Below are 14,024 nucleotides of genomic sequence, written 5' to 3'. Positions count from 1 at the left end.
ATTTATTTCTTTGTGTGACATCAAATTACTGTTGGGTGGTCCTTCGTGTCAGCCTGAAGGACTCCTTTTAGTAGTTTGTATAAGGCAGGTCTGCTAGGGACAGATTCGCTTGGTCTTCATTTGATAAGACATCGGGGTATGTCTTAATTTCTCCTTTATTTTTGAAGGTTGGTTTTGCTGGATATAAAATTCTTGACTGACAGTCTTTTTCTTTCAGCACTTTGAATATGTAATCCCACTGCCTTCCGGTCTCACGGTTTCTGATGAGAAACCAGCTGTTAATCTTATGTATCACTTGTATGCGTTGAGTCACCTCTCTTGCTGCTTTGAAGATTCTCTTTGTCTTTCCACAGTTTGATTTTGATGTGTCTAGGTGTGGATTTCTGAGCTTTTCCTTCTTAGAGTTTGTTGAGCTTTTTCAGTGTAAATCAATATTTTTCATATTACTTCAACTATTCTTTTTGCTTCCCTCTCCTCTCCTACTCTCCCTCCCCCCACCGTTCTCCATTATGAGTGTTTTTTTTTTGCTTTATGGTGCTCCACAGGTCTCTGAGGTTCTGTTCATTTCTCATCATTCTTTTTTCTTTCTGTTCCTCAGACTGTATAATGTCAATTGACCTATCTTCAAGTTCTCTGATTCTTTCTTTTACCAGATCAAATTTGTTGTAGAGCTCTTCTAATGAATTTCCAATTTGTTATTGTACTTTTCTACTCCATAATTTCTATTTGCTTCTTATTTTTAAAAATATAATTCCTACTCTTTACTGATATTCTCTATTTGGTGAGATATCGTTCTTGTGTTTTCCATTATTTCTTTAGATATTATTTCCTTTAGTTCTTTAAACATATTTATAATAGTTGACAAAATCTTTGTCTGTTAGTAAATCTAACGTCTGAGCTAACTCAGGGACAGTTTTTATGGTCTGCTTTTCTTCCTGTACATGGGCCATACTTTCCTGTTTCTTTGCATGTCTCATAATTTTTGTTGAAAATGGGTATTTAAAATAATATGTACATTCAATGCTAAATTCCCTGCACTTAGAAGAGTGAAGGGTCCATAATAGATGCCTGATATTTCTTGCAAGAATCAATGCAAGTGAATATTTTCTAAGTGACTTTTGACTTTCTTCTAGCTCCTTCTATGTCCTTTGTAATTTCTTTAATTCCATAGTTCTGAACCTGACACTGTAATTTCTTATGATTCGTTCCAAAGCTGAAATAAAGAAAGAGTTATTCAAAAGGGGAAACGTGACTGAGCCAGAGGTCGCACAATGTCAGTTCTAGCTCTATCTCTGCCCTCCTCTGTCTCTTGACCCTGGAAAGTCACTTTCAAGTCTCTGAGTCTCTCTTTCTCACTTATGTAAAATAAACTGCCGAACAATTCTTAGGTCACAGAATTGCAGCAAGGCTAAACAAGATTATGGGTAAGCACTTTGTAAAATACAAAATGGACACAATTGAAGGGCACTACTAAGCCCAGTACTACTAGTTTTCCAGTTTCTGGTGAAACTTTTAGGAGTCATGGCAAGCAGTAACTGTTAGGACACCTACTCACTTTTGCAAACAGGTAACGAGGCCAATTTCACTTTGTACTGTTGGTAAATTAAATTCTATACAGGTAACGCTGATATTCATGAGGAATTTAGGCTTGGTGAAGCGTGCTGTTATATAAAATAAAATTGCATTAATAAACTTATTTCTGTGCTTTAATCTTCAAAAGCAGCTACTAGGAGAAACTCTTTGTACCGTACAATTGGGAGAAAATTGGACTGTGATAGCTCATCACAACCACAAAGAAAGGCCATATGTAATAAAATAAAAATGCTTTCAGTGTGCAAACTAAGGGAGGCAACTTTCTTTAAAAATATAACTCGCATTAGGTGAAATTTATATGGATTATATTGGTAATACTAAGCATTTCAAAAATTTTTCCATATTTCTATGGACTTTAAAAATGAATCTACTGATTGTAAGATTAATCCAGATGGATCAATGAAACTTTTTTGTAAGGCTATGTTTCTAAAATAATGATTCCCTTTGAGGTCTTTTGGCATTCAGTCCTCTTATAAGTCTTTCTCCTATTTGACTCCTCGCATCGATGAGTTCTCAACCACTTCTACTGTTAGCTCCATCATTAAGCTAATATAAGGGAGACCACAATTCATTGTGCATCTGGTCCTTACAGAGCATCCATTTATAAGAGGCTTACAGTTCAGAACGCAGAATTGAACAAGATATAGTCTCTCTCCTCTAAGTATGTTGCAGCTAATAAGTATATGAGAAATTATTACAAGTGTTTTGAGAGGCGCCATCATACTTTCATGGAGACTGGTTTAAAATACTGATGGTTCACAGAAAATAGAGGAACTAACCTGTTCTGTGGTTCTGGGGAAGTCTTCAGAGGGCAAGAAACACTAACATTGATCTTAAACGTTGCATGCAATTTCACCAAGAAAAAGAGATTGATATTTGCTCTCCATGCAGGAAGACTAGCTTGTGCAAACATACAGAGACACAGAAATGCATGAACATAACATGGAAGGGTATACAGAGAGATTCTGGGTAACCAGACCATACTGTACATAGAATAGCAAAGATGTTACTTAAAAAGAGAGTGGACACCATGATATAAAAGGCTTTAAACTATATAACAGAATTTGGTGAACCTCTGAGGATTTTTTAATAGAAAATTTTTATATGAATTGTGTAAAAGTCATAGTAATAGCAATAATAAATATTTTAGTAAGTCAGAGCTGTTTTAGTTTATTTACTCTGACATTTTCCAAAGTGTACGGGGAAACATGTAACAGGTGGTGAGATGCTACTTTTCCTTCTGAATTTATATTATTTTCATTGTCGGAGTATTTATTTCTCCCTGATCTTTTACTTATTTTTTTTTATAATGCTGTACACATGTTTTCGTACATTAGCTCAATTCCTGTTTGCAAGGGGGCTTGGTATAAAGGTGTACACAAATGTAATATATGTGTTAGTAAGAAGATGGTGCTATGGCTCAGTTGATTTTACATACAGGAAAAAAAGTTACAACAAATAGAATTCATCTATATCTCTGGCTATGTATCTCACAAATCCAGATGATTCTCTGAACTGAATGGGAAAATACAAAGAACTCAGTGGAAACTATTATTACTATGAGAGACATAGCCCTCAAGCAATCTAATTTTTACCTTTTTCTATGAAAATACACTGTATTTAACATACATTCATTTTAGGCATTATTCCTTTATTCTAAATTCCTTTTATATATCAAGTCAATATTCTTATAAAATGTTATATCACACACACACATACACACACACACACACACACACACACACACACACACACAGAGTGTCTCTTAGATGTGAGAAGGAAAAAAAATCGGCCTATAGAGTGATTTGCGTTGTGGCCACAATCAACCAGATATTTGCATGAACCACGTGTGATCTTATTTTGAAAATATATTGTCATTTTGGAAGCCTATTCCTTAGTAGTCAATTTCATTCATACTTCTTCAAACGTTTGAAACATTTAAACTTCTGATAATTAGTCAAGCTGAAACAAAATATCTAAATAAATAGGAAATCATATGAACTGTTCTGTCCTCATGAAAATTATAGCTCTATTAGTCTTAAATCAAACCAATGTGAATATTTGGAAGAAATTCGATGTCAGCCTTCAAAGAGATTTATTCAAAATACATACACATTCTTAGAGTAAGATTTGGAAAAGGTGGCCATCTATGAATATTCTTCTTCACACAAACCAAATAAATGTGTTCATAAGGGCTGATGGACAATTTAGTGTGTTTTCATTACTATTGGCCTTTGTTACAGTCTTATTTTATAGCTTTGTGCATATATCATGTTCATTGCGACCTTCCTAAGTTTCCCTAAGTAACTATTGTACTAACAAATAAGTGCCATAAGCACTTAAATTAGAACAGAGATGGCATTTTAGAAATATTTTCTCTGTTATTCCGGCCTTTATTTATTTATAGCCTGAATTCCTTTGTTCGTGTTTAAGTATTTTAATTGAGTTAGGCAAGAGCTGATATTCTACGGACAATGTGAAATCTTGGTCAATTCATTCTAGAAAAACTTAAAGGAAATGGCCCATTAAAAGAGTGTTTATTAAGAAGGGAACTTGTGTGGTATAAAGGAAGGAATCCTGGACTGAGAATCAATAGGATGGTGTCTACTTGAAGTTACTTTTTATCTTTCATTATTTTGAAGCTGAACCCCCAAATTCTCTTATCCACTGTCAATCAAGAATTCCTAACTTCTTTTCTTCCTCACTTCTTTCATTACTTCCGCTTCCTAATTTATCTTTCTCCCTCACTCAACAAGCTTATATGCCAGGGCCAGTGACATCCTTACACTTTTAATGAAATTTAATTGTGAGTTTACCTCTTATAATCAGACACCTCAGGCTTTCTAAATTGAAAGTTAACAAATTCAATAAAGTAATCATTTGGAAACAGCTAGAAAGAATGCCAAGACTTTCCAGTTTTTCAAAAGAAGAGAGATGTAAGTAAAAATAAGGCTTTTTAAAGCGAGACACATAATCACTGATTCATTTACAGCACAAACATTTAAACGAGTTTTACTCCTTAAAGTGGTCACCCTAGTATATTACTCAAAACATATTGGGGTTCCAGCCATTATGGAGCAACAGGGCCCAGATTTACCCCGCACTTTATAAAACAGAAAACCAGATGATATATAAGAAATTTCAGTTTTCAGATATTGGACAGTAAACAGAGAAGGACGTGTATCCCTGAGAAGAGGGATACAAACAAGATGAGCCCTACCATTGCCCCCGTTTACTGCCTGGGGGCAGTTTTCAGACAGCTGTGCAGTGGGGAAACACAGACAGAGTCAAGAGGTCTTATGACAGAGCTCAGAGTTTGAGGAATCCAGGAGGCTGGCATTTGCAAAGCAGGACACCAAAGGAAAGGTACATTCACAGGGAGAGAGTGATATTTAGTTCCTGAGATCTGAAGAGGAGTCTCTTCAAGGCTTTGGTTGAGTACCAATCTGTGCAGGCATGCCAGAGAACTACTTGACGCCAGGGAAAGAACCACTAGAAAGCAAGAGGGCAAAGAATTCCCAAAGCTTACGGAGGGCTTGGAAGAGTTTGTGTTCCCACTTGACAGTTACTTTGAATCAGTTTAATCCTTTTGAGGTTTGTTTTAAACCTTCTTTTAGAGTAGGTTTGGAACAAATTTAGGAGAACTATTGGAGCTCTACTACTAACGCATCACCTTCAGAAGAGTCTACTTGATGCGTGTGTTATGAGGTCCTTCTATTTGCTAGACTAAGGATTGCAACAATAAATGAGTCTTGACCCTTGTCTCATAACATATATAAAAATTGTCATGAAACGGATCATTGACCTAAAGATAAGAGCTAAAAATATAACATTTCTAGAAGAAAACATAAGAGAAAATATCTGTGACCTTGGGTTAGACAAAAATTTCTTGAATAAGACACAAAATCATGAATCATAAAAGAAAAATGTGTTAAATTTCATTTCATCAAGATTAAAAATGTTTGCTCTTCATAAGACACAATTAAGAAAATGAAAAGTCAAGACAGATTGTATGACAATATTTGCAAACATGGATCTAACACAGAATTTATATGCAGAGTATACAAAGAACTCTTACAATATGATAATAATAAGATGAAAGACTTGATATAAAAATAGGATAAAAAAGAAAGTAAGGAAGTGTTCAAACACAAAAGGATGAGGCCATATCAAAAGGTCACAGTAAATACTATAAAAGAATATGACAGAAATAAGATCAAGTATCTCAACTCTAATGAATATGTTAAATACCATGTTAGAAGGAAGAATTTCAGATTGGGTTTTAAAATTCAACTATGTGTTGCTAGAAAATTGTAAAATCCAAGTTTGATGGGACCTGAAGCTTGTAAATGTTTGTGGCTCTCTTTAAGAAAATGAATATACCATTATAAATACAATCTGTTACACAGCTTTGGAAAGTTCCTGAAATTGATATTTTATTAGTTTGATGTTAAAGCTGCCTCTAGTCACAAGATTTGCATATAAAACAAAATGAATAAGAAAGCTAAAAATAGAGATTACCAAAGGCAAACCTAAACAAAAAGAATAACAGTAATAGATAAATAAAATTCAATACAAAAATAATTAAAAAAAAATAAAGGGTCAGTTTATTTTTACAAAGTTGCCCCAAAAGTATAATAATCGTGAATAGTTTTGTACTGAATGAGACAACATACATTTAGAATGTGTTTGGAATAAAGAAACTTGAGAGGAAAAATATTTTTATATAGAAGTATCAACCTCTTGCAATTTAAGAACATTAAAATATAATTAAGGGCTTAAAAATTTGAATGATGTAATTTGGCTTATATATATTATTGAATGATACAATACATGATATATAGATATTAAATTTTTTAATTTTGAGTTTAATATTAACTACATATAAGTCTAAAATATTGTAGAAACAAAACTTAGAATTTTGTTAAGAGGCTATATCTTTATTTTAATTGTCCATAGAATGTTTACTAAACAGGACCCAATGCCAGGCCATGCTTCAGAGGAACTGCCAGTTGAAAATTCATTGAAAGATTTTCATAAGAACTTACTCTATTAAATATTTAAAGAGCCAAACATTTTGTCTATAGGTAGTGGTTATCTGGTTTATCGTTGTTCTTTTATTTATTTATCCTTTACACCTTAGTTTCTTCCAAAGTTTACAAGAGACATTTTCCAATGTCCTTTTGTGATGAATTAGAGATGATTTCTCCCCCTTTTCAATTTTGGACCACTACAAAGTGGCTCTCTCTATTACCCATTACTGGGCTTAATTAGAGTTATTTGGTAAAAGTGTTCAAATATGTGGCCTTGGGTAAGATATATCTGTGACTTGAATGCAATGATACTCATTCAAAACAACTCACAAAAACACTTGAGAGGTTAAATTATGAGCGTCTGAGAATTTTAACCATTTACAAGTGCTATTCAGGGGCCAGCCCGGTGGCGCAAGTGGTTAAATGTGCGCGCTCCCTCCGCTTGGGCTGCCCAGGGTTCACAGGTTCAGATCCCAGGCATGCACCGACGCACTGTTTGGTAAGCCATGCTGTGGCAGCGTCCCATATAAAGTAGAGGAAGATGGGCATGGATGTTAGCTCAGGGCCACTCTTCCTCAAGAAAAAAGGGGAGGATTGGCATCGGATGTTAACTCAGGGCTAGTCCTCCTCACAAAAAATAAATAACTAAATAAAATTAAAAGTGCTATTCAAATACGAGTCTATGACTGTAATTGTTCCTATTTCATTCATTGCTATCATACTCATCTTTTCCTGATATACATGGAAAAGAATGATTCTTTTCTTTCTTTTCTGATTCACCCATGAGATCGTATATTTGCAACCAGTATGTTTCATTTGACTGCTTGGTATATAAATGAATTCTCACCTCATTTTGGAATTTGAATCAGTTGTTTAAACACTCAGTGGTGTCCAAAATCTCTCTCAGTCCCATATCTCCATCAAAAACTGTCCTGGAATCCTGGAGACTTAAGCAATACAAAGAGGTATTCTTGTTTCCAAATGCCTCATTGTTGAAAAATAACTGGAGTAACTCAATAGTTCCAAAGAGGAACCCACGTTTTCTACTACGGTTGCTTCAATCTCTGCCATACATTGTACCTCTTAAAAACACATACAGTAAGAGTTATACTTGTTGACTGCTGAGATGATTCCAATAGTAGTCCAGTTTCCCACAAAGGCACTGGGGCAGTTCTTTTAAGAGAGAATGATCCTATTCCTTTTGAGTTATATTCCTAGGCTTTTGCAAATATTCCTCTTCTTATCTTCCAGAGGCCAGCTCAGAAATCTCTTTGATATTGGAAAGGATAACCCTCTTCAATACACAGAAAAGAGAAATATTGATACGTTTAATAAAATTGGAATAAAAAACCTTTATGACAAAGATGCCAAAAATAAAGTAAATTGACAAGCCTCAAACAGAAATAAAGGGAAGACATACTATATAGCCACGCATAGCTTAATGACAGGGATACCTTCTGAGAAATGCATCATTAGGTGACTTGGTCCTTGTGCAAACATCACAGAGTGTAGTTACACAAACCTAGACGGAATAACCTACCACATAGCTAGGCTATATGGTACTAATCTTATAGGACCACCATTGTAGATGTAGTCTGTCATTGACTGAAATGTCATTATGTGGCATGTAGACTGTTATCTATTTGCCCTTAGGTCTCACTGTGTTGCTTTGTAAAGTTGTCAGGGAGTTGGAAGCTGGTAAAGCCCTGTTATGGCTGTGAGGGGTGCTAGCCTCACACTGGTGAGGGCAAAGCAAAAGATGGATGGAAGAAATGTGAGCTCTTGATGATGTTGCTGAGCTGCTGGTTTAAGCAATTTTGGAGACTCATTATCATGGACTCTGTTGACTGATATAATAGTTTCCTATGGCTGCTGTAACAAATTACCACAAATTCAATGGCTTAACACAATGAAAGTTTATTATCTTACAGTTCTGGAGGTCAGAAGTCCAAAATGGGTCTCAGTGGACTAAAATCTAAGTGTTGGCAAGGTTGCATTACTCTCTGAAGATTCTAGGAGAGAATCCATTTCTTTACGTTTTCCAGTTTTTAGAGGCTAACCATTTTCTTTGGTTTGTGGTCCTCTTTCACCTTCAAAGTCAGCAATCCCATCGTTTCCACCTCTACTTCCATTTTCACTTCTCTATAACTCTGACTCGACTGCTTCATGGTTTCACTTGAAACCAAGCTTGTGGTAAAACTGGACCCATCTGGATAATTCAGAATAATCTCCTCATCTCAAGGTCAGCTGATTAACACCCTTAATTCCATCTGCAACCTTAATTCTCTTTGGCCATGTAAGTAGCATATTTGAAGGTTCCTAGGACAAAGACATATTTGGGGAGCTGTTAAGTTGCCTAAAACAAGTGATAATAAATTTCCCTATTGTTTAACCTAGATAGTTAAGGTTTTCTGTTGTGTGTACTTAAGTTATCTTGACACATTACCCTTTAATTTCTTGCAGCTGCTGTTACTAATTGGTATCACTTGTTGAGTCCTTTATGGAAGCAAACACTTTAACTTATTTAACCCGTTTAATTCTTATAATAACCCTATGAGTTAGGCATTAACATCATCCTCTTACAGAGGGAAAATTGAAGGATAGACAGATGAGACAACTTACTGAAGGTCCCCATAATTTGGGGTTTTAACTACTACGCTACATTACTTCTCTGTATGTTTGACATTTACATAAAGAAACAGAAATAGAAATGGAGTTCAAAGCCGAAAATAATCAAACAAACTTTAAAAAGTAGAACCTCAGTGATAGGAATCACTCTTGTCATTTTAATAATATGGCCTGAACCTATCATCACGGGAGTCCATACTTGCACACTGTGGTGTGAAAATACCTGTCACAGGCCTCTCTTTGTTTTCTTTTCTGAATTGTCAAAATAGACTCCTCTTAATTGTCAGTGAACTTGTTGAGAAGAGTTCTTGTTTGAAGATCTCATTCCTTTGCATTTTCAGTGTGCTGTTGTGGTTCTGCTTGTCTGGCCATCCTGACTGATGTGTTATGTTTTGCATTTAGTCAACAGTGTGTTTCATTTGCTAGGTGTCAACTTCAGTTCCTTAGAAGATCCATTTTTTTTTCAACTTGTGCCTGCTTTTCAATCTCTTCATTTATTCCTTCATTTTAGTATTTTTAAAAAAATCTATTTATTCTCAGGCATCAGTTGTTTAATTAATGTATTATAAGAGGTAAATTTATAATCAGATGTCTCTCGACTATTAACAGAAGTCAAGAGAAAATTGTAAATAATGATTTAACATTAGAAAAGTTTACTAAATATACCAGGCTTTTTAATTTTTATAACAAAATGTCATTGATCTTCAATTTATATTAAGCATTATGTTAATATGTCTAGTATATTAGAAATAATAAGTATATGAAGTTACCCTACATTTATTTAAAACTTGTCTTTTAATTAAATTGTAGCTTTTTCATCTCCTTGAGTTGAATGTGGAGAGATGACAATTTGAGTACATGCAATGACTCAATTCAACAAATGTTTATTATTCGTAAAGCACTATGCTGTACTATGGTGAATTCAAAATTTGACCCAAGTTTCTAACTCTCAAGGGGGTTCAGTTTCATAGTGGAGTTAGACTTTACACATAAAAGTGTATTTTAAAGCAAAATGTTAAAAGTATTCTGAAGAAAGTACAAAACTATTGGAAAGAATGTTTCTCCCTGGCATTTGTAGATTTCATGCAATTCAACTTTTCCGTTTAAAAGTGCCTGATTACAAGGCTCATCTAGGGTGCTTGTTAATTATACAGAATCCCCACCTTTTCTTGAGTGTTCTGATTTGGTACCTTCAGGAGGACTTGAGAATTTTTTTTCCACAAGAAACTCTTATAACTCTTATGCTCAGTCAAGTTAGGGAGTTACTAATATAGAGGAAAACATTTGCACTAACCTTGAAAGATGGGCAGTTATTCAGGGAGGTTATTGAGGGCAAAAGTATTTCAAGCACAAAACCTCTTGAACAAATGAGGCTGAAATGGTAGGATGGCTTCCAGTAATACTCGTTCATCCATCTATCCGTTCATTCATCAAGCAATGCAGGGTAGAGAGAATACAAATATCAATAAGACACAGAAACTCCCCTTTAAGAATTCTTTGTAAAGATTGAGAAATAGATATATAAATAAATAGTGATGCAAATATTCATTCAAGTTTATAGACATCTATGAAAGAGCTAAATGATCCCTTAGCTTTGGAGAATGAGGGACTCAGTGATTGATAGTTTTGTTCATGAACTTCAAAGCAATGTATATCCCGCAAAATGTCAGATTTCAAAGAAAAGCTGCCAGTGCTAGTGAAATGGTAGTTCAAAAAGGCAGACTGTTGAAAATTCTGGATATGACGACAATTTAAACATACACAGCTCACTACCCCTGCTGCAGACTCGGAAAGAAATGAATATTGGCATATAAAAATAGTGGAGACAGGAGAAGAAGGAAAAGACAAATGTAAAAGCTGGCGTAGTTATTTCTCACATTCTCGATGCCTGCGGTTGGGTCTGGGATCTTTGATCGCTGGGTTAGAAAGAGAGACTCATATGACAACTGGGGTTTGTAGAGAAAAGACACTTTCGTCTTTTTAGAAAATTGCTTTGATGAACAATTTGATTATGAAAAGCAAATTAGGCCTGGTTCTGGAATGAGAAGCTTAAGACAAAGGGAGCAATTACATACATGGTGTGCCTGGATGGAGGTAATACGAGATGGGTTTTGGTATCCTAAAGGTAATTTCCAGGTAGGACTTTATTTTGGGAAGTTCTGGAACATGAAGGGACAGGTTTTTCTGCTGGGAATGCTCATTGCTTTGTTTCTGTCTTCACCAGGCTTCTAAAGAATGGAATAATAATGTAATGTATCTCTTCATTACCAGATCTTCCAAGGAAATGATAATGTGTCAATGAAACACCAAAGTACATCACTTATGACTAACTACCTGAGGTAAAATCCCACATTTGATGTGACCTCAGTGTGTGGGCCTTTTAATAAATCTCTGAATCCTCTCTACCTCAGTTTCCTCCTCTAATAAAAATGGAGAATATTAACACTGGCAGTACCCAGTTCATAGAGTAATTGAGAGAATTAAATGAATGTACTGCATAATGTATTCAGAAAGTTGACTTCTGCTTTTGGAAATAAAATGAGGGGACATATGAAAAATCCACTCAAGGTATTTAGAGTGAAATAGGAGGCATAGATAGCTTTTTTTTCTTTATTTGAAGACAATTAACAGTATACAACATTAACATGAGAATTGTTAAATGATTCTGCATTGTAAAATAAGGCAGTGACCACAGTAATGCAAATGCAAGATAAACAATATATCTTTGAGTAAAAAGCTTTACTATTGGAAACTGAAGTAAATTTTAGACATTATGCTTAGTACTCTCAAAGAAATTTAAAACAAAACCAAAATAACTTGTGATGATGGATGAGAAAGATAGAATGATATGACAACTGGCTCACCAAATAAAGTTAACAATTCAAAGGAGAAATGTGAGAAAATAAGAGCAGAACAGTAATAAAAATTCCTTTTGGATGAGTAAAACAGAAATAGTGGTGCAGGGCAAGGGCTTGAACGCTTAAGCAGAAGGCATAACAACTAGAAGAAAATGAAACTGAATAATACTATCCTAGACTGCTGATGGACTTCTAAGATGGATAGCAAAGGCAGGAACTTTACAGAAGAACAATGAGAGGTTTAACTGGATGACACTGAAAGATGTATATTATAAAATGAAGAAAATTAAAAGGCAAATAAACTGGGGAAAATGATCCCATCCTGTATGAGGTTGAGATTTCTTGGCGTGCTCCTAAAACCCTCTAGACAAAGTCAGAGTCAGACTAATCAAGTTACATGACTATTGGTTTATACAGATTCATTGAGTGTAGTGGGTCACACGAAAAGATAAAATGTTTACCAGGTGTATTTGTTTCCTAGGACTGCCATAACAAGTTACCACATACTTGGTAGCTTATAAACAACAGAAATTTATTCTCATACAGTTCTGGAGGCTAGAAGTCTAAAACCAAGGTATCAGCAAGGCAGCATTCCCTCTGAAAACTCGAGGGGAGAATTCTTTGACTTTTCCAGTTTCTGGCAGCTCTCGGCATTCCCTGGCCTGTGACTGCTTCACTCCAATCTCTTCCACCTCTCTTCACATTGCCTTCTCTTTCCCCTGTGTTTCTCCTCCGTGTGTCTCTTATAAGGACAGCTGTCATTAGATTTAGAGCCTACTCGGGTAGTGCAGGATCACCTCATCTATAGGTCCTTAACGTAATTACGTCTGCAAAGACTTGTTAGACATGAGGTCACAGTCACAGGTTCTGGGGATGTAGACATATCTTTTTTTTTTTTAATTTTTTGTTTATTGCAGTAACATTGGTTTATAACATTGTATAAACTTCAGGTGTACCTCATTATACTTCTATTTCTGCATAGATTACATCATGTTCACCACCCAAATACCAATCACAACCCATCACTGCACACATGTGCCAAATTATCCTTTTTGCCCTCCCCTCCTCCCCCTTTCCCCTCTGGTAACCACCAATCCAATCTCTGTCTCTATGTGTTTGTTTATTGTTGTTATTATCTACTACTTAATGAAGGAAATCATACGGTATTTGACCTTCTCCCTCTGACTTATTTCGCTTTGCATAATACCCTCAATGTCCATCCATGTTGTCACAAATGGCTGGATTTCATCGTTTCTTATGGCTGAGTAGTATTCCATTGTGTATATATACCACATCTTCTTTATCCATTCGTCCCTTGATGGGCACTTAGGTTGCTTCCAAGTCTTGGCTATTGTGAATAACGCTGCAATGAACACAGGGGTGCATGTATCTTTACGCATTGGTGTTTTCAAGTTCTTTGGATAAATACCCAGCAGTGGAATAGCTGGATCATATGGTAGTTCTATCCTTGATTTTTTGAGGAATCCCCATACTGTTTTCCATAGTGGCTGCACCAGTTTGCACTCCCACCAGCAGTGTATGAGAGTTCCCTTCTCTCCACATCCTCTCCAACATATGTTGTTTCCTGTCTTGTTAATTATAGCCATTCTGACGAGTGTGAGGTGATATCTCATTGTAGTTTTGATTTGCATTTCCCTGATGGTTAATGATTTTGAACATCTTTTCATGTGTCTGTTGGCCATCTGTATATCTTCTTTGGAGAAATGTCTGTTCAGGTCTTTTGCCCATTTTTTAATTGGGTTATTAGTGTTTTTGTTGTTGAGATGCATGAGTTCTTTATATATTTTGGAGATTAAGCCCTTATCAGATGTATGGTTTGCAAATATCTTCTCCCAATTGTTAGGTTGTCTTTTCATTTTGTTGACGGTTTCCTTTGCTGTGCAGAAGCTTT

The sequence above is a fragment of the Ceratotherium simum genome, chromosome 20, assembly GCF_057802395.1.
Source record: "Ceratotherium simum simum isolate JZ-2026a chromosome 20, ASM5780239v1, whole genome shotgun sequence".
Classification (NCBI taxonomy): domain Eukaryota; kingdom Metazoa; phylum Chordata; class Mammalia; order Perissodactyla; family Rhinocerotidae; genus Ceratotherium; species Ceratotherium simum.
This window is presented reverse-complemented; position numbering follows the sequence as displayed.